We start from the raw sequence: 27,971 nt of genomic DNA on the forward strand, positions 1-27,971 counted from the left end.
CCTGCACTGCAGGAAATGCAGATGAGCTTAGTGATTTACATAAAATCACTGAAAACCCACACTAACGCATTAACACATGCGATTCTCACACTTGTATATATGTATTGCGATAGCAACATTGAGATTTTATTGCGGTTCCATGGTCCAAACACATTGTATACCATGTCTGCTGCAGAGGGACAAGGGAGCCATGTGAAAATGAGTTTTGATCAGGCATGGAAATAAGAGATGAAAACATAGAAGATGGAGAACAAGCTATGAAGGAGAAATAATGTTAAATAGAGTTTTGTTGCAGGTACAGCCAACGATTGCAAAAATAATATTGCGATATTGTCAAAACGATACAGTGTCATGTACATGTTTAAAGTTGCATTTAAATAACAAAACAAATTGACAATACAACTTTCATAACAGTTACATTGGCAAGCTAATAGTTTAACCACCGATAAAGCAACATTATGGACTAAACGTTCAAATCCTGTTGCTGCAGGATTATTTTGCTCTGACAATATGGGTCAAATTAATTATCTGTACATCTCATCACGAAATTGCATAACATTTGCCCAACTCAGTTTCTGATTAGTACATTATAGTACATATTATAGTACATTATAGTACATATACACATTAGTTAATCCCTCTGTTGGAAATAATATTGCAGTTTATACACTTAGACTTTTATTTAACTTATTATACATATTTTATGTCCAGCTTCAGGTCAATTGGCTTTACATTTAGAATGTCACTATCATGCCCTCTCTACCCCGGAGAGGATGGGTTTCTCCTCAGCAGGGCAGTCCCAAAGCCACCCGGAGTTTCTCCCAGATCCCAGTTTGCTCCCCAGCTCTGGGCCAGCTCAAGTAGGTGAGTCTTTTCACCAGCCTCATCATGTGATGGTAGGGCGATAGCTGCTGGTCCGGGAACTAATCCAGAAACACCAGGATCAACACATGCTTCTGCTCATCAAACAGACTGAAGCTGGCCATCTGCATCTCCCGAGAGTACCATTCACTTTCCAGGTAGCGACGACTGATCACGCCGATGGTCTTGCGGCTCCCGGAGATGGCGTCTGTGATGTTGTCTATGATGCGTTTGCCTGGCTCGAAGAACCGGTGGTGCAGACAACCTCCACCCTTGCTCTCTCTTCAGCTTTGGCAGAAGCTCCCCCAGGACCCAAGGCTCATCGTGGGCATTGTAGGAGACAATGGCATCGTACTGACCTCAATGAGGCGCATGTGTCTTCCTCCTCTTTGTATCGTGGACATAAGCCAGGAAGAGGTGGTAGGCATAGACCACCTTCCATCTCAGGAGATGGTAGGTAAAGGACCCCATCAGGATGAGGAAACGCAGATAAGTGGTGGAGATTAAGTAGTAGAAGCTTATGTCTATTGAACAGTAGTGGGTGTCAAGGTCCAACAGTTTGGTACCTCTTTTGTCAACTGCATATATTTACTCCCAGTGCTGATGTTCTACTAATGTAACTGAAATGTTAGCTAAAGTTAGCTAGCTAGCTAGCTCACTGACTTTAGCTATAATTTTTGACTCAATTACACTAGACCTGAATCAAACGATGAAACCAGCAGACAAATGATTGAAGACCGATATCCTGACGTTTTTCTGCATTTTTATTAGTAAGTATAGCAATGTAACGTTATCAATCTGTCAGTTTCCTCACAGCTAACTCCCTACTTTTCACACAGACACGGTATAAACAGCTCTACAGGCGTCACTTTCATAGTGCACAGTCAGTACGCAACACTATGCTCATCATGTCTTAGCAGGGTCAGACAGCCAGGGAAGACCACTCTACAGAGCTCAGGTACATTTTGCAGTACATTATAATCAGTGAATGGATACAAAGTTCCATCTTGAGTTGATGGGTAGGCTACAGTCTGGGATACATGGTTATTTAGATTGTTGAACCATTGATTATATTCATGGATAATATAATGTATAAATGTACACCAATGTAATTCTTTGTCATGTCTCATCTGAGCAGGATCAGATGGTGACAGGGGTCTCATCAGGGTCAGGCAGCCAGGGAAGACCAGTCTGGTGATGGAGCTGAGGGGAATTTTTGCAGATACAACACTATTTTCTCTGTGCAGCAAACACTGGACAAGCAAGAAGCTTCAAACTATTTTAAGGCAGTCTGACAAACCTCTAAAGTTGATTTCCAAACTGTATCAAGGGTTGATAGAGGCTTTTCCTGATGACACATAACAAGTAAAACAAAACTGTGAGGAAGACCTGGGAGACAATACTGATGATAATGAATGTATACAGATATGTTTGAATGCCCAATCATGTTTATATCATCCCAGACATAAACGACTGCAGTTTAAGACCATCCATAGAATGTACTATATGCCAGTGAAACTGAATATCATGCACACAAATGTAACTATTCTGCTGGAGGTGTAAAACGCAAACACGGGACATATTTGCAGACAGTGCATTTGGAAAGTATTCAGACACCTTGACTTTTTCCACATTTTGTTACGTTTACAGCTTTATTCTAAAAGAGATTAAATTGCTTTCCCCCTTATCCATCTACACACAATACTCCATACTGACAAAGCAAAAACAGTTTTTTTTACATTTTTGCAAAAGATATAAAGTTAGCCATGGAAAACTGCAAATGTGTTGCTACTGCTCTCAATAATCAGTGTGGTCAGTGTGAACCAGAGTGACTTGACAAAACGGGCCAAGCAAGCTGTACAAACAAAATGGAAACTACACAGGACGTCTTATTTAATGAAAGGGATTGCAGTCTGCTGTGAAGCGTTCATTCATGTACACGGGTAAGAGTCTATCTACAGTTTCAGATATTATACATTCCTAATTTTGTCAGAATGTTGATTTTAATGCAAGTTAAAGCTTACTGTTAGCTAGCTAGCTAACATTAGGTGGCTGGCACTTTAGGTCAAATCAAAAATCAAATCAAATGTATTTGTCACATACACATGGTTAGCAGATGTTAATGCGAGTGTAGCGAAATGCTTGTGCTTCTAGTTCCGACAATGCAGTAATAACCAACGAGTAATCTACCTAACAATTCCAAAACTACTACCTTATACACACAAGTGTAAAGGGATAAAGAATATGTACATAAAGATATATGAATGAGTGATGGTACAGAGCGGCATAGGCAAGATGCAGTAGATGGTATCGAGTACAGAATATACATATGAGATGAGTATGTAAACAAAGTGGCATAGTTTAAAGTGGCTAGTGATACATGTATTACATAAAGATGCAGTAGATGATATAGAGTACAGTATATACGTATACATATGAGATGAATAATGTAGGGTATGTAAACATTATATTAAGTAGCATTGTTTAAAGTGGCTAGTGATATAGTTTACATCAATTCCCATTATTAAAGTGGCTGGAGTTGAGTCAGTGTGTTGGCAGCAGCCACTCAATGTTAGTGGTGGCTGTCTAACAGTCTGATGGCCTTGAGATAGAAGCTGTTTTTCAGGCTCTCGGTCCCAGCTTTGATGCACCTGTACTGACCTCGCCTTCTGGATGATAGCGGGGTGAACAGGCAGTGGCTCGGGTGGCTGTTGTCCTTGATGATCTTTATGGCCTTCCTGTGACATCGGGTGGTGTAGGTGTCCTGGAGGGCAGGTAGTTTGCCCCCGGTGATGCGTTGTGCAGACCTCACTACCCTCTGGAGAGCCTTACGATTGTGGGTGGAGCAGTTGCCATACCAGGCGGTGATACAGCCCGACAGGATGCTCTCGATTGTGCATCTGTAGAAGTTTGTGAGTGCTTTTGGTGACAAGCCGAATTTCTTCAGCCTCCTGAGGTTGAAGAGGCGCTGCTGCGCCTTCTTCACGATGCTGTCTGTGTGGGTGGACCAATTCAGTTTGTCTGTGATGTGTACGCCGAGGAACTTAAAACTTACTACCCTCTCCACTACTGTCCCATCGATGTGGATAGGGGGGGTGTTCCCTCTGCTGTTTCCTGAAGTCCACAATCATCTCCTTAGTTTTGTTGACGTTGAGTGTGAGGTTATTTTCCTGACACCACACTCCGAGGGCCCTCACCTCCTCCCTGTAGGCCGTCTCGTCGTTGTTGGTAATCAAGCCTACCACTGTTGTGTCGTCCGCAAACTAGCTAACATTACATGTATGATCTGTGAAGTAATATTATCTCAGAAAGCCATTTGCATTGCTAGTTATAGCCTAATGTTAGCTAACTAACCAGCTAATGACAGATTTTTACACTGTCAGCTCGGGATTCGATCCAGCAACATTTTGGTTACTGGCCCAAAGCTCTAACAACTAGGCAACCTGCTACTATGCTAAAATGCTATGCTAAAATATTTGTATCTAGAATTTGTCTTTCAGCATCAGCATAAACAACACATTTTGATTGTTTAATTTACCTCCAACATGATTGGCACTAATTTTATTGATCTCACATTATTTCTGTATTTGCATCATTTCTTCACCAACTACGGAATTGGGGAAACACATGTGGACCTGAATTGTGATAACTGCATTGGTGAAAGAAAATAACAAGTTTGTGGTCTCGAGATTGCTGGTGTTGTGAAGGACAGCATTGCGACAGGGGTCAACATCCCATAGCTGTTTGGACTAGAGGATTGTACGGTACTAGTGGAAAGCTATGGCTGGCAACAACACCTGACTCCGTACTTCAGGCCGCTGCCACAGATCAAGCAGTACCAACACTTCAGGAGAATATCATTTTCATTGCATTGTATAAGGTTATTCTTCTTATCTAAACTTGAGAGGTGAATTGATGTTTTGCAAGGTTGTAATTTCTTCTCAATTTGTTTTCTTATTTCCTGTTTTACAGCTTTGATGCTCTGGAGCCTGGTGTTGTTGTTGCCAAGGAGCGTTCGGACTCAGTCGGGACCAGGTTTCAGCTCCTGCGCAACGCCGACATCATTCCTCCAATAGATGGTCTGCCTGTACAAGCACCACATGGACTGGAAACAGCAAGACAAACTTACATTTCTGAGAAGATCAGGGAGTTTTGCGATGAAGAGCCTATGGACATCACATGCCCTGCACCAAAGTCAAGGGAAGGAAAGAAACAGGCTCTCCGAATATAGATTCCCTTGTTCATGCGTGGTTTGAACGGACCAGTTCATCACTGGGGGGCGAGCTCCCAGTCATCAGCACTATCTGCAGTGCCTCTATTCACTCTCCTAACACACACGCCATACATTAAGGCTACTATTTATTTTTTATCCTGCTGCTCAGGCACTTTACCCGATTGTATGCATCTATCACCAGTATCAACGATATTGTTATTGTTCTTGTACATACTGTATATTATTTTGTTCTTTCTCTACTGGCATTGACACTTTTTCTTATATTTTCTTTATATTGAAACCATCTATTTTTGATATTGCTACTATGCAAGTAACCATTTACTGTACCGTTTACACCTTCTGTAGTGACCCATCCACTAAGCTAGATGTGGCTGGGGGTTATAGCATTTCTTTCACCAATTTAGAAAAGTGTGTCTGGGTAAGAATCATCTAATATTTATACAATATTTGTTATCTGGACACTTTCTGTTTACCTGGAATTTTTTCTTATTGTAGGCTACAACTTTTACCACTTTTAGTCTTAATCTTTACTACACTACTCACTGTTTAGCACATGACCTCACATGAGAATCCTTAAAGAGATGGGTGGGTCTGGCTTTAGAGGGCGTGAACAATGCTGAATAGGTGTAGACAAAGCTCTCTCCAGTAGGTGTACCAAAACATTCAATGGCCACTTTCTCAAAAGTGGGATTACAAGTTCATCAACTTTCAAAGCAGAATTACTTTCCCATTGTTCATCAAATGCAGTGTATGATATAACATTTTGTAGCTCTGTGTCTGCTTTTATCCAATGTCAAAAACACAATTTCAAATTTTGCTACATAACACTGAATCATGGTGGTCAGGCACAGTTAAGGATACTATACTATATTATCCTACTTATCATGTTTCACGTTAGATTTATTAACTACTAAAATGTAAAACTTTTTTTTTTTTTTCAATTCTGGTGCAGCTCTGCACACAAGCTTGTTAGCTACCTAGCTCAAGCTTGTTAGCTAGCTAGCTAGCTCAAAAAGGACATTCAAAGTGCCTTCATAGAAGCCAATCCCCTAGATATAATTATGTAGACCTAACTCGGATAATGCATGCCATAACAAGATGCCCAGCTCTTCAAGCCTCCTCCTCAACCCTCTCTCGCTCTCTCCCCACTTGCAACATTTCAGTCGCATCTTGCGCCATAGGCTACACTTGTCTGTCCATCATGTACGTAAACAACTAGTTTGCCTGCTCTATCCGCACTAATTGGTGAAGTCATTTAATGAGATTAAGGTTAAAAAAAACTCTAGAATTCAAAGTTTAAAAATGAAACAGAATTTACAAAAATGATGGTTCAGTTCAGAATGAAATGATTGGTTGGTTGGAACCAAAATTATTTTCCAATGGTACATACACACAAAAAGTAGATTTACATGGGAGAGATGCGTTTTACCGTGAGGTGTTGCCTTGTTTGTTTTGTGAAACCAGGTTTGCTGTTCACTTGTGCATATATGAGATGGAAGGGAGTTCCATGCAGTCATGGCTCTGGATAATACTGTATGTTTTCCTTGAATGTGTTCAAATCCAAATCTATTGGTCGCATACACATTTAGCAGATGTTATTGCGAGTGTCACAAAATGCTTGTTCTGGACTTGGGGACTGTGAAAATACCCCAAGCGTGTGTGTCAGCGCTGTGTGTACATTTACTACGCAAACCATTTGGAATTTCCAACACATGAATGTTTCTAATAAAAAGAAGAAGTGATGCACTCAATCTCTCCTCAACTCTTAGCAAAGACAGACTGGCATGCATAGTATTGATATTAGCCCTCTGATTACAATGAAGAGCAAAACGCACCACTCTGTTCATGGCCAGCTGCAGCTTAACAAGATCCTTCTTCACAGCACTTGACCATATTACTGGACAATAATCAAGATAAGATCAAACTTGAGCCTGCAGGACTTGCTTTGTGGAGTGTGGTGTCAAAAAAGCAGAACATCTCTTTATGACAGACAGACCTCTCACCATCTTTGCAACCACTGAATCAATATTTTTTTACAATGACAGTTACAATCTAAGGTAACACCAAGTAATTTAGTCTCCTTAACTTAATCAACAGCCACACCATTCATTATCAGATTCAGCTGAGGTCTAGAACTAAGGTAATGATTTGTACCAAATACGATGTTATTAGTTTTAGAGATCTTAAGGACCAGTTTATTACTGGTCACCCATTCTAAAACTGACTACAACTCATTGTTTAGGGTTGCAGAGATTTCACTAGCTGTGGTTGCAGACGCGCAAAGGGTTGAATCATCAACATACAGTGCGCATTTGGGAAGAATTCAGACCCTTTCACTTTTTCCACATTTTGTTACGTTACAGACTTATTCTAAAATAGTTTAAAATTAAACTCTCAGCAATCAACACACAATACCCCATAATGACAAAGCAAAAAACAGTTTTTAGGCATTTGTAAATTTATTACAAATTAAAAACGGAAATATAACATTTACATAAGTATTCAGACCCTTTACTCAATACCTTCTTCAATCACCTTTGGCAGCGATTATAGACTTGAGTTTTCTTGGGTATGACACTAAGCTTGGTAGCCCTGTATTTGGAGAGTTTCTCCTATTATTCTCTGCAGATCCTCTCAAGATCTGTCAGGTTGGACAAGCTCCCTGCCACTGAAAAACATCCTCACAGCATGATGCTGCCACCACCATGCTTCACCGTAGGGATGGTATTGGCCAGATGATGAGTGGTGCCTGGTTTCCTCCAGATGTGACACTTAACATTCAGGCCAAAGAGTTCAATATTTCTTTCATCAGACCAGAGAATCTTGTTTCTCAATGTCTGAGAGTCCTTTAGGCACCTTTGGCAAACTACAAGCGGGCTATCATGTGCCTTTTACTGAGGAGTGGCTTCCGTCTGGCAACTCTACCATAAAGGTAGAGTGCTGCAGAGATGGTTGTCCTTCTGGAAGGTTCTCCAATCTCCACAGAGGAACTCTGGAACTCTGTCAGAGTGACCATCGGGTTCTTGGTCACCTCCCTGACCAAGGCCCTTCTCCCCCGATTGCTCAGTTTAGCCGGGCGGTCAGCTCCAGTAAGAGCTTTGGTGGTTCCAAACTTCTTCCATTTAAGAATGATGAAGGACACTGTGTTCTTTGGGACCTTCAATGCTGCAGAAATGTGTTGGTACCCTTCCCCAGATCTCTGCCTCGACACAATCCTGTCTCGGAGCTCTACGGACATTTCCTTCGATCTCATGGCTTGGTTTTTGCTCTGAAATGGTCTACTGTGGGACCTTATAGAGACAGCTGTGTGCATTTCCAAATCATGTCCAAATCAATTGAATTTACCACAGGTGGACTTCAAGGCCATGGCTCAGGGGGTTGATGTCCTTGATTATCTTTTTGTGCTTCTTATGACATCGGGTGCTGTAGGTGTCTTGGAGGGCAGGCAGTGTGCTGTAGGTGTCTTGGAGGGCAGGCAGTGTGATGCGTTGGGCCGACCGCACCATCCTCGACAGGATGTTCTCAATGGTGCATCTGTAAAAGTTTGTGAGGGTCTTAGGAACCAAGCCACATTTTTTCAACCTCCTGAGGTTGTTACGCTGTTGCGCCTTCTCTTCCACACTCTCTGTGTGGGTAGACAATTTCAGATTATCAGTGATGTGTACGCAGAGGAACATGAAGCTTTTCACCTTCTCTATCGTCAATGTGGATGGGTGCTCCCTCTGATGTCTCCTGAAGTCCTTGATCAGCTCCTTCGTTTTTGTTGACATTGAGGGAGAGGTTATATTCTTGGCACCACTCCACCAGGGCATTCACATCCTTCCTGTAGGCTGTCTCGTCATTGTTGGTAATCAGGCCTACTACTGTTGTTTCGTCTGCAAACTTGATGATTGAGTTGGAGGCATATGTGGCCACGCAGCCATGGGTGAACAAGGGGTAGATCAGATTTAATATTGTAGATAGACTGGCTTTCATCAATGCAATTGTCTGCATCATTTCCAATCCCCCATATTTTCTTGTTAATATATAAATGATATAGATATTTTTATATACACACAGTACCAGTCAAAAGTTTGGACACACCTACTCATTCATGGGTTTTTCTTTATTTTTACTATTTTCTACATTGTAGAATAAGAGTGAAGACATCAACACTATGAAAGAACACATATGGAATCATGTAGTAATCAAAAAAGTCTTAAACAAATCAATATATTTTATATTTGATATTCGTCAAAGTAGCCACCCTTTGCCTCGACGGCAGCTTTGCACACTCACACACTGGCATTCTCTCAACCAGCTTCCACTGGAATTTTTATTTGATAAAACCTTTATTTAACTAGGCAAGTCAGTTAAAAACAAATTCTTATTTACAATGACAACCTGGAAAGCATTTCCAACAGTCTTGAAGGAGTTCCCATACATGCTAAGCACTTGTTCACTGCCTTTCCTTCACTCTGCGGTCCAACTCATCCCAAACCATCTCAATTATATTAGTAGTTACAGTCTTGTCCCATCGCTGCAACTCCGGTATGGACTCGGTAGTGGCGAAGGTCGAGAGCCATGCGTCCTTATGAAACACGACACTGCCAAGCTGCACTGCTTCGTGACACACTGGGCGCATAACCCCGAAGCCAGTGTCAGAGTGCATGCACCCGGACTGCCACATGAGTCGCTAGAGCGCGATGGGATAAGTACATCCGGGCAGGCCAAACCCTCTCCTAACCCAGACGATGCTGGGCCAGTTGTGAGTCGCCTCATGGGTCTCCCGGTCGCGGCCGGCTGTGACACAGCCCGGAGTCGAACACGGATCTGTAGGGACGCTTCAAGCACTGCAGTGCCTTAGACCGCTGCGCTACTCGGGAGGCTCAATTTCGAGTCTCATAACAAAGGGTCTGGTTTTTTTTTTTACATTTGAAAACATTTCTAAAAACCTGTTTTCACTTTGTCTTTATGGGGTATTGTGTGTAATTTAATACATTTTAGAATAAGGCTGTAACGTAACAAAATGTTGAAAAACTCAAGGGGTCTGAATATTTCCTGAATACACTGTATTTCTAAGGCTACATATAATATAGGCTATTGAGGCGTTGAATAAGGCCCTGTCTGGACCACTTCTACCGGGAGAAAGGAACCAAGCCAGAAATTGGTGTACAGTATCCGATCTAAGCTATCAACTGCTTTTCTTTCATGTTTCTCTCAGGAGTGTGAGAGGAGTCCACGTGGAGTGAGGATGGAGAGAAATCTGTTCTAAACTTTTCTTATGTTGCTGGTATCATGGTGGACGAATGGACAAGACATAATAATGAGTGGTAAAGATGAAACATTGAAATTGGGACATTATCATGGACCATCCACTTTGAACTGTAAAGCTATCTGAAGAAGAAGGAAAAGGACGCCAGAAGAATCAGTGCCTGAGAGAGGGGGTTGGTCAACTGTGCCAATACAATTGTTTTAGACTTTTGAGGTATCAGGTTGATTGTAGAGGTCTACACCACGTAAAATTATAGTAATTTAGATTAAGAATGCATTGAGATACTGATCTGTATTATAATCGTGATTAAAAAAGTTAATAGTAGAATTATGGGATAATTATACTGAATGTTAATATGAATGTAAATTCTGCTAATATTGATGTGTGTTGAAGTGAGTTTTTTACTAAGAGTGAAAAGACCAATTTGAATCACTGAGCAATGTCATTCTAAATTTTGGTTGGATAAATATTTGATTTTTTAATTATGATTTGGAATATGAATGATTTCCCTGACCTATTCTCTATTCCTGACTACATCTCTGAGCATAAGGACTTAGAGGGATGCCTGTCCTATATGTTGTGATGACGTCTGTGTTTAGACACTGGTTCTCATGTAACTTAGGGAGTATTTCTATGTTATGTTTTTATTTTTATTTTTCTCAACAATTGATTATTCTTTGTGATTAAACCTGTGCAAGTTTGTCTTGTAGAATAAAGGTTGTAAACTTAGTTTCAGAAGGGAAAAAGCTTACATATAAGCTAAGGTATTTGACATTGAAGGGATTTTATTTTTTATTTTATTTTAAATATTGAGTATGTAATTACTGTTCTGATTCTCCAGAAGGGACAATGTCCCTTGAGGGGGGAATGTCGTGGCTGAATCAGAATTAGTTAGGTAACATAGATAAATAAGAGGTTTTATCTTATTTTTGACATTAGAATGTCTTCTTTTGGACTATACTGTTGGCAGTTGCAGTTATCCCTTCTCAGCTAGGGCTCAGTCACTTGGGGCCCAGAGAGGGGAGAGGTCAGGCTTGTCTTCATATGTCAATGTATCTGTTAAACCATGTGATGCTATGAAGAATGTCAGAAGGGGAGGAGGACAGAATGGAGGCTTGTCTTCTTATGGGAATGTGTCTGAAACTATTGTATGTCCCCTCTGAGGTTGCCCTTATCTTGACCTAGTATATGACCTAAGAGGCTCACTGTCTCCGTGAGCTTGTCCAGGAGGGATTGTATTTGAGATGGGGGTATCTAGAATTGACAATTGATATATGCCATTGGATGAGGTAATGTTTTGGTCCTAAGTGGTACCAAGAACGAGATTAGAATCTCGTCTTAAGAGACCAAACTGAACAGTAATTTATAGCTAATGCTGTCTGGCTATGGGATACTCCTCTCTCATTTAAAAGTCTTCCTTTGTAATGTTCCTAAGATATGTTATTCGTCATGTGAGTTGAGAGGGGTGTGTCTTGGCTATAAATGATGCTAAGAATTATTTTGTAAGCACTCTCAGAGAATTAATTTATAGACACTGAGTTGATCTGAGAGTCACAGGGCTATGGTGAAGCTCATATATAATTAAAGATGGACTTTATAATATAACTCTGACTTGTGTGTGGTTTGCTCTCTCAATGTTTAGTAATACAGGAAATTACCATGACAAGATGCACTCAGAAATACTCATCCTTCCTCATTATAAAAATGCTAATAAAATACATTAGATTTATGTAGGATTTTTTTCTAGGACACAAGTCCATTTACATAGTTTACTGAGAAGGGAAAAACACTGGTGACTCATATGATATTTGACTTGAACCATGGTAATTAAAGTATGCTAACTAAGGCTTGGATACAACTGATGATACTAATGGGTAAATACAGCGCATATTCAATTTTGGCCCCCTGAAAGCATTAAAATGGAAATGCTATATACCAATTTCAAACCAAAAGCCCTGCCTTTGGCCGTCTGAGTTCACAACCTTGTCAGCGTCGGCAGCAATGTTAAAAATCAGCCACAAACATGACTCATGCTGCCATCACGATAACAATAGCAATCCCAAAGTCTGATCTCACACACACACACACACACACACACACACACACACACACACACACACACACACACACACACACACACACACACACACACACACACACACACACACACACACCTTGCTCATTAGGGGCCCACCCTGCTGTGAGAGAGAGAGGCTCAGGAGGCCGCAGAGTGACACAGTTAAATCAGAGCAGCTCAAACATCAGGCCTCTGGTCAATACTGAACATGAGACAATACAATGAATTTACTCATTCACTGTTTTTAAATTTAAGGTTAAGTTGATGAAAATACTTGATTTTTGCAGAAAGCTTTGAAGTGCATCTCCTTGTTGTTTTACAAGCAGTACATGCTGGCTGTTTTAAAATTCCCCCACAACCCACATTCCCACTGAGATGAAGGCCTGAATATTGAATATTGATTTTTGCAAATGACTATGTGTTCTCAATGGCTTACCTACATCAATAACAGCACCACTTCTGACCCCTAGTTTGTCGCCTTTGGTTTGCCCCGTGACCTTTTCTTTATAGGAGAGGATGAGGTGGTGGAGCTGTGTGTCCTCAGGGCCCAGGGGCAGCTGCTCAAACAGCTGGTGTGGTATACCCTCATGCCTTAAGGCAACGCCGAGTCCAATATAATTGAATATACCACAGGTGGACTCCAAGTTGTAGAAACATCAAGGATGATCAATGGAAACAGGATGCACCTGAGCTCAATTTCGAGTCTCATAGCGAAGGGTCTGAATACTTATGTACATAAGGAATTTCAAAACAAAATGTGGTCAATTTGCACAAACAAATACAAACCTGTTTTCGCTTTGTAATTATGGGGTATTATTGTGTTTCGATTAATGAGGACATTAACATAAGAAAATGTGGGGGAAATTAAGGGGTCTGAATACTTTCCGAATGCACTGTTTATGGTTGTATTGCCTACTTAATTGGAATGACCTGATTGCATGTTGCTGTGGATAAGAGATATGTAGGTGATAATGTAGGTTCAATCAGTAAGGCGGCGGTCTGAATGGTGTGCTGCTTTGACGTCATCCCATATTCACATCGTTTCCTCTCTATGGGAATTTATATTTGATGTTGATGCGCTCATCAACGTCATGTCACTCCTCGTCCTTTACTATCAAATAGCCATGTGCAGAATGTCAGTCACCTATTACCCTATGGCCAATGAGCAGAGCTGACTAATGCAACTTTCCCACGCTTGCTAAACAACCTATGGGCATACCTGGGTAATTGTTACCTTGCTCTCTTCTCACCAGTGGTGGAAAAAGTACCCAACTGTAATACTCGAGTAAAAGTAAAGATAACTTAATAGAAAATGACTCAAGTAAAAGTCACCTAATATGGCTCCCTGGGGAAACACCCCTTCAGTGCCCCTCGCCAAAAAAGAAAAATCCTATTCTGCACTAACTAATTATTATATATATAATAATATATTTATTTTTTTGACATTTGGAACAAATTAATAATCATAACATTTAAAACTATATAAATATTTAAAAAACATGTACAAAAATAAGACTCATAAATATCAAAGATAAGTAACAAAGAGAAATAGAAACAAATGTGTGTTGATTTGGCACTCAAGCATCAATACATTACCCATCCCACAACTCTGTCAACCAAGAGTTAAGACTAAACCATTTCACCTTGGTGGTGTGCAGATTGGTTTTATATTTTGTTAACGATTTCGCACAAACCAGGAAAAAAAATGCAACAATATGTCTGTGAAACTATATATTCACAGTATTATGAATGAATTGTGGTTTATTTGGTAGCTTTTCGTAGTGTGACTGATTTTACTTATTGCATTAGTACTGTACAAAGTCAGAGGTGCGCTAGTTGATAGATTCCCTGCTCCCCCTACCTCGGACTTCCAGTAGGGAGACCCGAGGTCAACCTACCCCCGCTTCCCTACCTCGGACTTCCAGTAGGAAGACCCGAGATCAACCTAACCCCGCCCCCCTCTCCATCTCGTACTTCTGAGTGGGAGACCTTCCCAGGCAGTAGCCTGCCTAGCTCACAAACTAGAATCAGGGCGCCCACACCGACAAGGTTACGTGACCCACAGTCCCACACGGTGACATGATATCATTGACATGACGTGCAAATGAGCGATAGAAAACGGATTGTGCAAATGCCACCATTCCTGATTTATTTGGTGTGGGCGCCCAATGCCACCTCCGGCAAGATGCCGCCCTGGACGGCTGCCCATGTTGCCTATACCGAAATCCGCTACTGCAGCTATGTTATGTGTGATGATTGTGAGGTGCTATACAAATTCGACAGTCACAAAACGGGATTTCAAATAGGCCTTTGGCATGTCAAGGGAACTGTCGCCTACTGTTTAGATGGGTTAAATGGAAACTGGAATCTGGACATTGACTAACCAGAATAATCTACTGTATTTTGGCAAACTCCAAAATCCTCTGATAATACTAATCGTCATCCCTGTTTTGAGAGAAATGTCTGAGTTTTACAGCTGTTGCTGGCGGTTTGAGCAAGAATACAATAACTGATTCGATAAATTGAAGTGCTGTGCATAGCATATACAGTTGAAGTCGGAAGTTTACATACACTGACCATCGTTATGTTTGGAGGGAAAATGGGGAGGCTTGAGCAGAAGAACACCATCCCAACTGTGAAGCACGGTGGTGGCAGCATTATTTTGTGGGGGTGCTTTGCTGCAGGAAGGACTAGTGCACTTCACAAAAAAAGATGGCATCATGAGGGAGGAAAAGTATGTGGATATATTGTAGCAACATCTCAAGACATCAGTCAGGAAGTTAAAGCTTGGTCACAAATAGGTCTTCCAAATGGACAATGACCCAACCATAGTTCCAAAGTTGTGGCAAAATGTCTCAAGGACAACAAAGTCAAGGTATTGGAGTGGCCATCACAAAGCCCTGACCTTAATCCTATAGAAAATGTGTGGGCAGAGCTGAAAAATCGTGTGTGAGCAAGGAGGCCTACAAACCTGACTCAGTTACACCAGCTCTGTCATGAGGAATGGGCCACAATTCACACAACTTATTGTGGGAGGCTTGTGGAAGGCTACCCAAAATGTTTGACCCAAGTTAAACAATTTAAAGGCAATGCTCCCAAATACTAATTGATTGTATATAAACTTCTGACCCACTGGGAATGTGATGAAAGAAATAAAATCTGAAATAAATCATTCTCTCTACTATTATTCTGACACTTCACATTCTTTAAAAAAAGTGGTGATCCTAACTGACCTAAGACAGGGCATTTTTACTAGGATTAAATGTCAGGAATTGTGAAAAACTGAGTTTAAATGTATTTGGCTGAGGTGTATGTAAACTTCCGACGTCAACTGCATATGGAAGGGCCTACATGTATCAACCTTCACAATGAAGGTGTTTACGTTTTGTGTGAATGAAATGCACCAAATGCATCATAAAAAATATTGCGCCTATTTAATCCAACCCTTGATGTTTATAGATCACAAAGCAGCACACAACAAACTCACTTTCTCATCCATAGCCTAAAAACGCATATCAAGTGCAAGTTAGCTGTTTAGCTCACATCTGAAGGCAGGGGGGCTTTTAGGACGTCTTCTACTGTGGATCACTAAAATATCCTAATGATTATGATCACACTTCCTCAATTCAGAAAATATTATGGCGACACTATACCAACGATGGCTTCTAGAAATATCTTCACACCTAGAAAAAAAAACTCCAGGCTGCCGTCATAACTGTCAATCTTTTTTTCTTAAAAAAACAAAAAAAAAGAATTACAGGGGGGTAGTTTGGAAAATGTTTTATTCTGTCTGTATCGTCCTCTGGAATAACAGACATTCTGGAGTAATACATACATAAGCAACGTTCTCTAATAATCCTAATTCGAATAGGGCTATAGCCTTAATAATAACTCCTGCAGAATTAAGCATTTCTTGCAGCAAAATGATACACCAAATGCAGGCATTTTTTTTTTTTTGGGGGGGGGACAGAAGATCTGTAGGGGTGCTGTCTTCATCATAAAAGCATCATAAAAGCTGACAGTACTTCAACCAGATAATATATGCATCGAAGCCAAACTGAAATCTTATCAGAAACACGGTCATTTTCACAGCTTTCTTTTTCCTTACAACTGGTCAAACTGATGTCATTTGGACATTTTGCACAGAAAATCTTTTTGTTTGTTTGTTGTTGTTTTATTCTATTTTCTCCCCAGTCCCTAAACATTTCTGCTTTGCAAAGGATGACAGAAACATTAACGTTGTCAACTAGATTGAAGCATTCATTCTATCGATCTATTACATTTTTCTGTTGAGCAGTGGTATATTTAGTCTTATGGGGCAACATATAATGACAAAAGAGAAGCTGCATGCTTCTAATTATAGACATAGTTGACTAACCAAAATGTCGGAAACTATTGGCAGAAACCTATCTAAATCAGGCAAAACAAAATTCTGCACCCCCTGTCAAAAAAATCATTATGCAGTCTTTGACTGTAGCCTATAGCGCTGACACTATGGCCTGCAATCATGGATCGGTATTGTATAGCTATCTGTGGCAACATCTAGCCTATCCTAAAGGACTGTAGGCATTATCGTCCAGATTTTACATTGTAATGTTGGCCTTAATGCATAGGTCTAATTGTAGCCGACTTCACAGTGGTGTTTTGCAATATCACTGTTATTTTAACCTAAAGCATATCAGTGGGGAATATTTCATTAATGCTTCATGAGCTCACTATGCCTCCGACTGCTTATTTTCTCATCACTATTCATTGTTGTCAACAAAGTGTTTATCTGAGCAATTAACCAATTAACTGACATTTCGGTCATTTTTAAACAACTATAATTTACCGGTTTATTTCTGTGAGCTCAATGCACAGTTTCTCAAGAGATCAAGCATGAATTGTACGAAGTAGTAGTGTTGTATTTTCCAACAGGCCAATATTTGACATTGTTTAGGGCAGAAAACGGGGTCATTAACTACAATGACCATAATCCATTGCGTGCCTACTTGTCCGATCTGGGAGAGAAGAGACAGAAGATGCGCGATCAAGAGGGAGAGAGTAGTTGCTTCACAAGGAATCTCTAACTGAAAATACATGCTCTAAATGATTGATAGTTGGTGTTCAGCAGTCATAAAAGAGTGCCTTAATTACTTTGAAGAACTACTAAAATCGTTATTTTGTCAGACAGGATAGGCAGCAGTTCTACAGAGATGATGACTTGGAATTAAATAATAGTCATCAAATAAAACAAATGACATATTTTATTAAAGTAATGTGAATAATTATGGTTAAGAAGTGATAGGCAGTAATGGGCAGTCAATACCATCATGGGACTTTAATTACTTGTTTTATTCTGTGGTTTTACAGCATTCGACCCACATAGTGCATAGCTCATTTAAATGTTTAAAACAATTATCAAAGCTAAAATTTAAAAAACTTCACAATTTCTTTATAATCAAACCAAAACCGAACCGACCTCAAAAAGCAGTAATCGTTCATCAGTATCAGCAAACAACTTAACTTTGATTTGTTATGTCGGTCCTTGAACCTAGTTTCAGCCCTCCCAGTAGCAAACCAAGTGGCAGGGCTGTCATTGACTGGAATATATTAATGAACAATTGTGGCTGTGAGCTGCAGTTTGTTACCTGCTAGATTTCATGCTTGTTGTCTAATAAAATTGTTTATCATGACATGTGTTGCTTCAGCTTTCAAAGGACCAGGCTACATATTTCCTGTACTGAATTGGGGGAATGCATCTCCCTGCAAGCTTCAGCCTCCGATTTCGCCCGCCATGGCGGTCATACCACAACTACTGGTAGCAATCACAGACCTCCCTTCACAGTTGTATTTTTTTATTTTTTTATTTAACCAGGTAGGCGAGTTGAGAACAAGTTCTCATTTACAACTGCGACCTGGCCAAGATAAAGCAAAGCAGTACGACTCCTTCAACAACACAGAGTTACACATGGAGTAAATAAACATACATTCAATAATACAGTAGAAAAACAAGTCTATATATAATGTGTACAAATGAGGTAAGATAAGGGAGGTAAGGCAATAAATAGGCCATGGTGGCGAAGTAAATACAATATAGCAATTAAACACTGTAATGGTAGATGTGCAGTAGATGAATGTGCAAAGTAGAAATACTGGGGTGCAAAGGAGCAAGATAAATAAATAAATACAGTAGGGGATGAGGTAGTTGTTTGGGCTATTGAGAGATGGGCTATGTACAGGTGCAGTGATCTGTGAGCTGCTCTGACAGCTGATGCTTAGAGCTAGTGAGGGAGATAAGTGTCTCCAGTTTCAGTAATTTTTGTAGTTCGTTCCAGTCATTTGCAGCAGAGAACTGGAAGGAGAGGTGGCCAAAGGAGGAATTGGCTTTGGGGGTGACCAGTGAGATATACCTGCTGGAGCGCATGCTACGGGTTGGTGCTGCTATGGTGACCAGCGAACTGAGATAAGGCGTGGATTTACCTAGCAGGGTCTTGTAGATGACCTGGAGCCAGTGGGTTTGGCGACGAGTGTGAAGCGAGGGCCTGCCAACGAGAGCGTAAAGGTCGCAGTGGTGGGTAGTATATGGGGCTTTGGTGACAAAACAGATGGCACTGTGATAGACTGCATCCAATTTGTTGAGTAGAGTGTTGGAGGCTATTTTGTAAATGACATTGCCGAAGTCGAGGATCGGTAGGATGGTCAGTTTTACAAGGGTATGTTTGGCAGCATGAGTGAAGGATGCTTTGTTGTGAAATAGGAACCCAATTCTAGATTTAATTTTGGTTTGGAGATGTTTGATGTGAGTCTGGAAGGAGAGTTTACAGTCTAACCAGACACCTAGGTATTTGTAGTTGTCCACATATTCTAAGTCAGAACCGTCCAGAGTAGTGATGCTGGCCGGGCGGGCAAGTGCGGGCAGCAATCGGTTGAAGAGCATGCATTTAGTTTTACTTGTATTTAAGAGCAGTTGGAGGCGACGGAAGGAGAGTTGTATGGCATTGAAGCTCGTCTGGAGGGTAGTTAACACAGTGTCCAAAGAAGTTCCAAAGGTATACAGAATGGTGTCGTCTGCGTAGAAGTGGATAAGACTCACCAGCAGCAAGAGCGACATCATTGATATATACAGAGAAGAGAGTCGGCCCAAGAATTGAACCCTGTGGCACCCCCATAGAGACTGCCAGAGGCCCGGACAAGCGGCCCTCCGATTTGACACACTGAACTCTAGTAGTTGGTGAACCAGGCGAGGCAATTATTTGAGAAACCAAGGCTGTTGAGTCTGCCGATAAGGATGTGGTGATTGACAGAGTCGAAAGCCTTAGCCAGGTCGATGAAAACGGCTGCACAGTATTGTTTCTTATCGATGGCGGTTATGATATCATTTAGGACCTTGAGCGTGGCTGAGGTGCACCAATGACCAGCTCTGAAACCAGATTGCATAGTGGAGAAGGTACGGTGGGATTCGAAATGGTCGGTAATGTGTTTGTTAACTTGGCTTTCGAAGACCTTAGAAAGGCAGGGTAGGATTGATATATCAGTTTGGGTCAAGAGTGTCCCCCCCCTTTGAAGAGGGGGATGACCGATGCTGCTTTCCAATCTTTGGGAATCTTTGGGAATCTTCCAAACACCATGCATAGACAGGTTGGCTATCAGTCTACACCATACAATGTCAAAGGAACTAGCGTGATCATAGCTTATTGTTTGTCACACGGTCATGCCACTGATAATTTATGTACGCAAATTGGGCCTGGCGGCCAACTTCTATCACAAGCTCTCATCACTAAACAGTTTACTGCTGAACATCATGTCTCTCGTCTTTGAAGCACAGCCTCGTAGTTAATCGCCAAAGTAGTTGCAGCACAAGGCGTACTTCCTTCCATATCTGGGGCCAGTGCTCCAAGCTTCAAGATTACTTGAGTACTCATTCAACTAATTTGGATTTTTCTATTCTATTCTCTATAAAGACCCTATTTAGTTGACGATTTTGTGAAATCGTATTTGGAAGTATTACGTGCTCTAGTACTTTAATTTTCAAAAGGGTGAGCTAACATCATGATCATGCTAATTCATAGCTATTCTCTTCAACGTTGCATTATTAACTTTTTCAGTGTCTTAAAGTTATTTTTACATCACAATTAGTATAACTGGATAAATTGGCTGCACGTAGGGCTCATCACTCTCCTATGTGTTTTTATTACATACACACTAAGAACCCTAATCACATCCTACCCAGCTAACAACGGCTGGTCCCACAGTCACCACTTTATTGCATTTTTACAAATTATCTTTGAAAGACAGGGTCCTGAAAAAAGGACGTTTCTTTTTCTGCTGAGTTTATATGTTTTGGCAGCCTATAAATTATTTGTAATTCTGTTCCGGACCCCTGACCATACACTCAAGACAAATGATACCTGGTGTAGACTATGTACCCTCACTCTCCAACAACTACTGTAGGTTGATTGGTTGTCCTCTGCCTACCTTTCATTTGTTAGGCTCAATTAATAAACTTCATAATGGCTCCACGATACCTCAAATTATAGTTATTGGATAGTTTGTCATTTCATGTGAATAATAATTAGTCATGCATATAGAGTTGTTGGTCATTCATTATTGCTTCGTTCATATAATTCTCATTCCGTAGCCACAGTTGTTGAGTATCCAATTACAAATGTTTGTGATTATTGTAATAGTAAATGAAAAGGTGGTTAATAATTATTACACATTCTCAAATTGAACAATGTTAGGCACTCTACAGGCCTGCATTGACATGTGTCCCTACCTCCTCGCATTACAGCATGTGTGGTTGGATTCTAGGTACGAGCAGACGTAGCATTCAGTCGGTTTCTACGTAGAAGTAGATGCAGATGAAACTAAGATTCTGGTGCTCAGCAGGCCATGCGTCATCATAATTAATTTATCTATTCAAATCACATTACCACATACATGGTTAGGTTCTACTTGCATCTACATAGCATTTGGTTAGGTTCTATGTACAAGCAGACCTGCATTTCATCTAAACACATCAGCAGATGTTCAATTCTGGCACTCATTCTTTGCATGGATCTCTTTTCCATATAATTAATACATTTGTTTCCAATTTCTAGATCCAGTCGTTGCTTGGGACGTGTCCCATCTCCCTGGTTAAAATGTTGCATGGTTTGTCCCTTCTCCCTGGTGAGTAACTCACATTCTTTCTGGGGGTGTTTCGATGCCAGCTGCCTCGCACAGGGCTACCAGCATCACAACATCTGACTCCGAGGATCATCCCTCGGAGATGAGGACCCTCCCCAAACAATTGTACCAAAATGTTTATACTTTAATTTGGCCTTTGTTGTTCATTCAGTTCGCCTGTCCTCGATTTAAATCTAGATCATGTTGGTTCAATCGGTAAGGCGGTCTAAATGGCTTGCTCCCGTAATAACCGACCGCATGACGGTTGGTTATGGGGCGGCAGATAGCCTAGTGGTTAGAGCGTTGGGCCAGTAGGTTGCTAGATCGAATCCCCGAGCTGACAAGGTAAAAATCTGTAGTTCTGCCCCTGAACAAGGCAGTTAAACCCACTGTTCTTAGGCCGTCATTGTAAATAAGAATTTGTTCTTAACTGACTTGCCTAGTTAAATAAAGGTCAAAATAATAACATATTCACATTGTTTCCTCTCCATGTGCACACACATTTGAAATTGTTTTGACGGTATAAGACGGTATTTTATGTTTTTGAATAATAAAAGTTACACATTTTCTATGAGTAGTGTGTGACCCTACATTCTATGTGATTTCAACACATACATTCTATGTGATTTCAATGGGTCCCTCTCCATTCTGATTGTTTTATACTGTTCAATTAAACTTCAACCAAAAATAACTTTCGCCATTTGCATTGACTTCTGCACTCATTTCAGATCATTTCCACACGGACACATAAGGCTGTATGATAAGGGCAAAAAAATCCAGGGTTTATTTTTAACTACATGTTGCAATTACAACTTAGATCAAAACAATGAGGTGAACTGTTAGAATTATGGGAAATTAATGAATATTCTAATTCATATGTTTTATTTTTTTAAATGTAACCTTTATTTAACTAGTTAGATGATAATATTGGGCACTTTTAATAAAATGTTGTTTGTCATGACAATTAATTAAAATGCCACGGAGGAGTTATTGTGACAGGGTAATAAGAACCAAAGTCTTGGTCAGTGTTTCCTAGGGAGCCCTATCTTTGGCTACATTAAATGCGTTCTCTTAGCCCCTTCATGTAGGGCACATATTCATGCTTGACCTATTCCTCTTTGATTTAGAACTGTTGCACAAACAACATGCTGATTTAGGCCTACACCATCACTGGTATTAGGCTGTATAGCTATGTTTGCCTAGCTAGCTAGCTAGCGATCAGCATTAGCGGCTAACACGGCTTAGCCACAACTTTCTAAGAAAAGACAAACTAGCTGTTTGCAGAAAGAAACGAATAGTGTAATTATAGAACGCTTGTGGATTTATATCAAGAAGCAAAGTTGAAACAGCATCGCAACAGCATTGTTGCATGTGCTGCATTAACCAAGCAGACTGAACTCAAATGTCTCATGGTCGAGCAACAACAAATGCTCTCCTTGAGTGACAGGGGGCGGGCCTAGGTCTGTGTAGAAAGCAACATGGAGAGAGATGACTCAAGTGGCGGAGTAAACTATAAAAATTGACGTTACACACGGCATACCACATTTAACAAACCAAACATTAAAATACCATTATAGAAGGTAAAGCAAAAACCCAAACCAGTCCGTGCATCAATACCGGTATATAGTAATATCGGATGTTGACAAGTCCTTAGCCACGTGTAGAATGTCAGTCACGTATTACTCTATGGCCAATGAACAGCAGCTGAATAATGCCACTTTATCACGCATAGTAAACAACCTATGGGCGTACCTGGGCAATAATTACCTTGCTCTCTTCTCACCAATGGGAATACATGTTGTGATGTATTTAAATGAAGGCTTACTCTTGTTTCTCTCACTTGCATCTTACTACAAAAGGTTCACAGCCTCGGAAACTCTTCCTCCCAGCAGGGAGTCACTCACAAATGTCAGCTCTAACTGGACATTAAATGTCAAATCTAGACCTACGTTGTAATGTACAGTATACTGAGCAAAAATATAAACGCAACATGCAACAATTTCAAAGATTTTACAGAGTTAGAGTTTACATAAGAAAATCAGTCAATTGAAATATATTCATTAGGCCCTAATCTATAGATTTCATATGACTGGGAATAACGACATGCAGCTGTTGGGCCTCACAATGGGCCTCAGGATCTCGTCAAGGTATCTCTGTTTCTTAAAATGGCCATCGATAAAATACAATTGTGTTCGTTGTCCATAGATTATGCCTACCCATTCCATAAGCACACCGCCACCATGGGGCACTCTGTTCACAACATTGACATCCACTCACAAACATGACGCAATACACGTGGTCTGCGGTTGGGAGGCAGGTTGGACGTACTGCCACATTCTCTAATGGGGTTGGAAGCAGTTTATGGTAGAGAAATTAATATTCAGTTATTTGGCAAAAGCTCTGGTGGACATTCCTGCATTCAGCATGCCAATTGCACGCTCCTTCAAAACTTGTGGCATTGTGTTGTGTGACAAAACAGCACATTTTAGAGTGGCCTTTTATTGTCCCCAGTACAAGGTGCACCTGTGTAATGATCATGCAGTTTAATCTGCATTTTGATATGCTACACCTGTCAGGTGGATGGATTATCTTGGCATTTGAGAGAAATAAGCTTTTTATGCATATGGAACATTTCTGGGATCTTTTACTTCAGCTCATGAAACATGTGAACAACACCTACACTGTACACGTTACGTGTATATTTTCGTTCAGTGTAAAATATATTTCTTTATAACATCACGTTATCAAGCAGAATCTGCTTCCTCTATTAATCATCTATTATTTATGGATACCAACATGTTATGAAATACATTCATTAAGCTTTAATAATGCTGTATGTATGTAGCTATAATGTCTTGTTCATTGATGAAATGCTTATAGATGTGTAATACATGGATGTGTTAATGTGAATCTTTACCACAAAACAAAATCAAACCACTGAAATACAATGGGGCACAGCAAATGTGCATTGATTGGTTGGTTGGCAGCTAAAGTAAATGTGCAAACTGGGGTAACATCACTTCTCTCAGGCATTACTGGTTCTATCCCATCATCAGTCAGAATCTGGATCCTATTCAGTCATCACAGAATCTAACTGGTGAGCTGTATTAGCAGACGACCTGCAGGTTTCTATGGCGACGGCACGTGTCATTCTGTTGCTTCAGTCCCCACCAGCTATCTGAGAGATACTGTAGCTGGTGGGGACTGAGGCAACAGTGACAGAGAACGTCAACAAGCCCATTAATCAATGAGAAAAACAGATGACTGGTATTATGCATGATCATTGGTTCGCATTTCCCTTCATCAGCATAGGAACCAGTTAGATGGAGGGATACTGACTAAAGGTCGACCAATTAATCGGAATGGCCGATTAATTAGGGCCGATTTCAAGTTTTCATAACAATCGGTGATCTGCATTTTTGGACACCGATTGTGGCCGATTACATTGCACTCCACAAGGAGACTGCGTGGCAGGCTGACTACCTGTTACGCAAGTGCAGCAAGAAGCCAAGGTAAGTTGCTAGCTAGCAGGTAAAAAACAATAAATCTTAACATAATCACTAGTTAACTACACATGGTTGATGATATTACTAGTTTATCTAGCTTGTCCTGCGTTGCATACAATTGATGCGGTGCCTGTTAATTTCTCATCGAATCACAGCCTACTTCGCCAAATGGGTGATGATTTAACAAGCGCATTCACGAAAAAAGCACTGTCGTTGCACCAATGTGTACCAAACCATAAACATCAATGCCTTTCTTAAAATCAATACACAAGTATAGATTTTTAAACCTGCATATTTAGTTAAGATTGCCTGCTAACATTAATTTATTTTAACTAGGGAAATTGTGTCACTTCTCTTGCGTTCCGTGCAAACAAAGTCAGGGTATATGCAGCAGTTTGGGCCGCCTGGCTCGCTGCGAACTGTGTGAAGACCATTTATTCATAACAAAGACCGTAATTAATTTCCCAGAATTGCACATAATTATGACATAACATTGAAGGTTGTGCAATGTAACAGCAATATTTAGACTTAGGGATGCCACCCGTTAGATAAAATACGGAACGGTTCCATATTTCACTGAAAGAATAAACGTTTTGTTTTCTAAATGATAGTTTCCGGATTTGACCATATTAATCACCTAAGGCTCGTATTTCTGTGCGTTATTATGTTATAATTAAGTCTATGATTTGATATTTTATAGAACAGTCTGACTGAGCGGTGGTAGGCTGCAGCAGGCTCGTAAGCATTCATTCAAACAGCACTTTCGTGCGTTTGCCAGCAGCTCTTCGCTGTGCTTCAAGCATTGAGCTGTTTATGACTTCAAGCCTATCAACTCCCGAGATTAGGCTGGTGTAACCGATGTGAAATAGCGAGCTAGTTAGCGGGGTGTGTGTTAACAGCGTTTCAATCGGTGACGTCACTCGGTCTGAGACCTTGAAGTAGTTGTTCCCCTTGCACTGCCAGGGCCGCAGCTTTTGTGGAGCGATGGGTAACGATGCTTCGAGGGTGGCTGTTGTCGATGTGTTCCTGGTTCGAGCCCAGTTAGGGGCGAGGAGAGGGACGGAAGCTATACTGTTACACTGGCAATACTATAGTGCCTATAAGAACATCCAATAGTCAAAGTTATATGAAATACAAATGGTATAGAGAGAAATAGTCCTATAATTTCTATAATAACTACAACCTAAAACTTCTTACCTGGGAATATTGAAGACTCATGTTAAAAGGAACCACCAGCTTTCATATGTTCTCATGTTCTGAGCAAGGAGCTTAAACGTTAGCTTTTTTACATGGCACATATTGCACTTTTACTGTCTTCTCCAACACTTTGTTTTTGCATTATTTAAACCAAATAGAACATGTTTCATTATTTATTTGAAGCTAAATTGATTTTATTGATGTATTATATTAAGTTAAAATAAAATTGTTCATTCAGTATTGCCATTATTACAAATCAATAAATACATGTAAACAATTGGGATCAGCTTTATTTGGTCCTCCAATAATCGGTATCGGTATCGGCGCTGAAAAATCGTAATCGTTCGACCTCTAACACAGAACCCAAACTGGCTGTGTGCGTGCGCCATCGTGCGCTATCGTGCATAAATGTATTTTGTCCCCCTACACCAAACGCAATCACAACATGCAGGTTAAAATATTAAAACAAACTCTGAACCAATGACATTAATTTGGGGACAGGTCGAAAAGCATTAAACATGTATGGCAATTTAGCTAGTTAGCTTGCACTTGCTAGCTAATTTGTCCTATTTAGCTAGCTTGCTGTTGCTAGCTAATTTGTCCTGGGATATAAACATTGAGTTGTTATTTTACCTGAAATGCACAAGGTCCTCTACTCTGACAATTAATCCACACATAAAACGGCCAACTGAATCGTTTCTAGTCATCTCTCCTTCTTCCAGGCTTTTTCATATTTGAACTTATATGTTGATTGGCATCTACACTTTCATAGTATTACCACGACAACCAGCAAAACACTTCGTCTTTCAATCACCCACATGGGTATAACCAGTGAGGAGATGGCATGTGGGTATCTGCTTCTATAAACCAATGAGGAGATGGGAGAGGCAGGACTTGCAGCGCGATCTGCGTCAGAAATAGAAAGGACTTCTATTTTAGCCCTTGGCAACGCAGACGCTCTTTGGCGCACGTGAGCAGTGTGGGTGCAATAATTGAATCACATGGATTTCTAAATGTATCTTGCGACACTCGTGCACGCGACGTGTCCTGTCTGATCAGCATGTAATACTGACTGTGTTTAATTTCATAATTCTATAACAATAAATATGTTGGCCCCTTGAAACTGTGTATATTAATCTAGTTCCCAAAAACATTAAACCTTATTTGCACTTTTGACGCTAGAGTACACTTCTCTTCCATTTCTCTTGTTTAGGCTAAATATATTTGGTGCCCCCTATGAGCAGTAATACTTTTGACAGCTAATAGGTAACTTGTTAATTGCCCAAAGAACAAGATCACTTCCATGCACAATATGAATCTTTACTGTCGTGTTCTGCAACAGCAAGTGCTGGTGTCATTCTCTTTCAAGTATTACTCTTCATCTCTGCTGTCACAGTGAGGATAAAATCTCTTCAAACCTGGCAACCCTCCACTACTGCATAAGGGTGCTTGGATAGAGTCGATTTACACAGTCTTCCCATTAACTCCTGCTACACAGCCACAATCAGAAAAAGAGGGAAGACAGGCCCATACACCTTTCCCCATCCCCATGGGCTGTTACAGTGAAAAACAACTAGCGCAATTATGTGCGGCAGGGTAGCCTTGGGGCGGCAGGGTAGCCTAGTGGTTAGAGCATTGGACTAGTAACCGGAAGGTTGCAAGTTCAAACCCCCGAGCTGACAAGGTACAAAT

The 27,971-nt window shown here is 40.6% G+C and overlaps 1 protein-coding gene and 1 pseudogene across 1 annotated transcript in view; both read right to left on the reverse strand.

Annotated features, from left to right (window-relative positions):
• Nucleotides 1-27,971, reverse strand: part of LOC112263277 (small G protein signaling modulator 1) — an 80,286-nt gene that overhangs the window by 47,405 nt on the left and 4,910 nt on the right. The window lies entirely within an intron of this gene.
• LOC121847832 lies at nt 730-1,538 on the reverse strand (annotated as a pseudogene).

The sequence above is a fragment of the Oncorhynchus tshawytscha genome, linkage group LG12 (assembly GCF_018296145.1).
Source record: "Oncorhynchus tshawytscha isolate Ot180627B linkage group LG12, Otsh_v2.0, whole genome shotgun sequence".
NCBI classification, from domain to species: domain Eukaryota; kingdom Metazoa; phylum Chordata; class Actinopteri; order Salmoniformes; family Salmonidae; genus Oncorhynchus; species Oncorhynchus tshawytscha.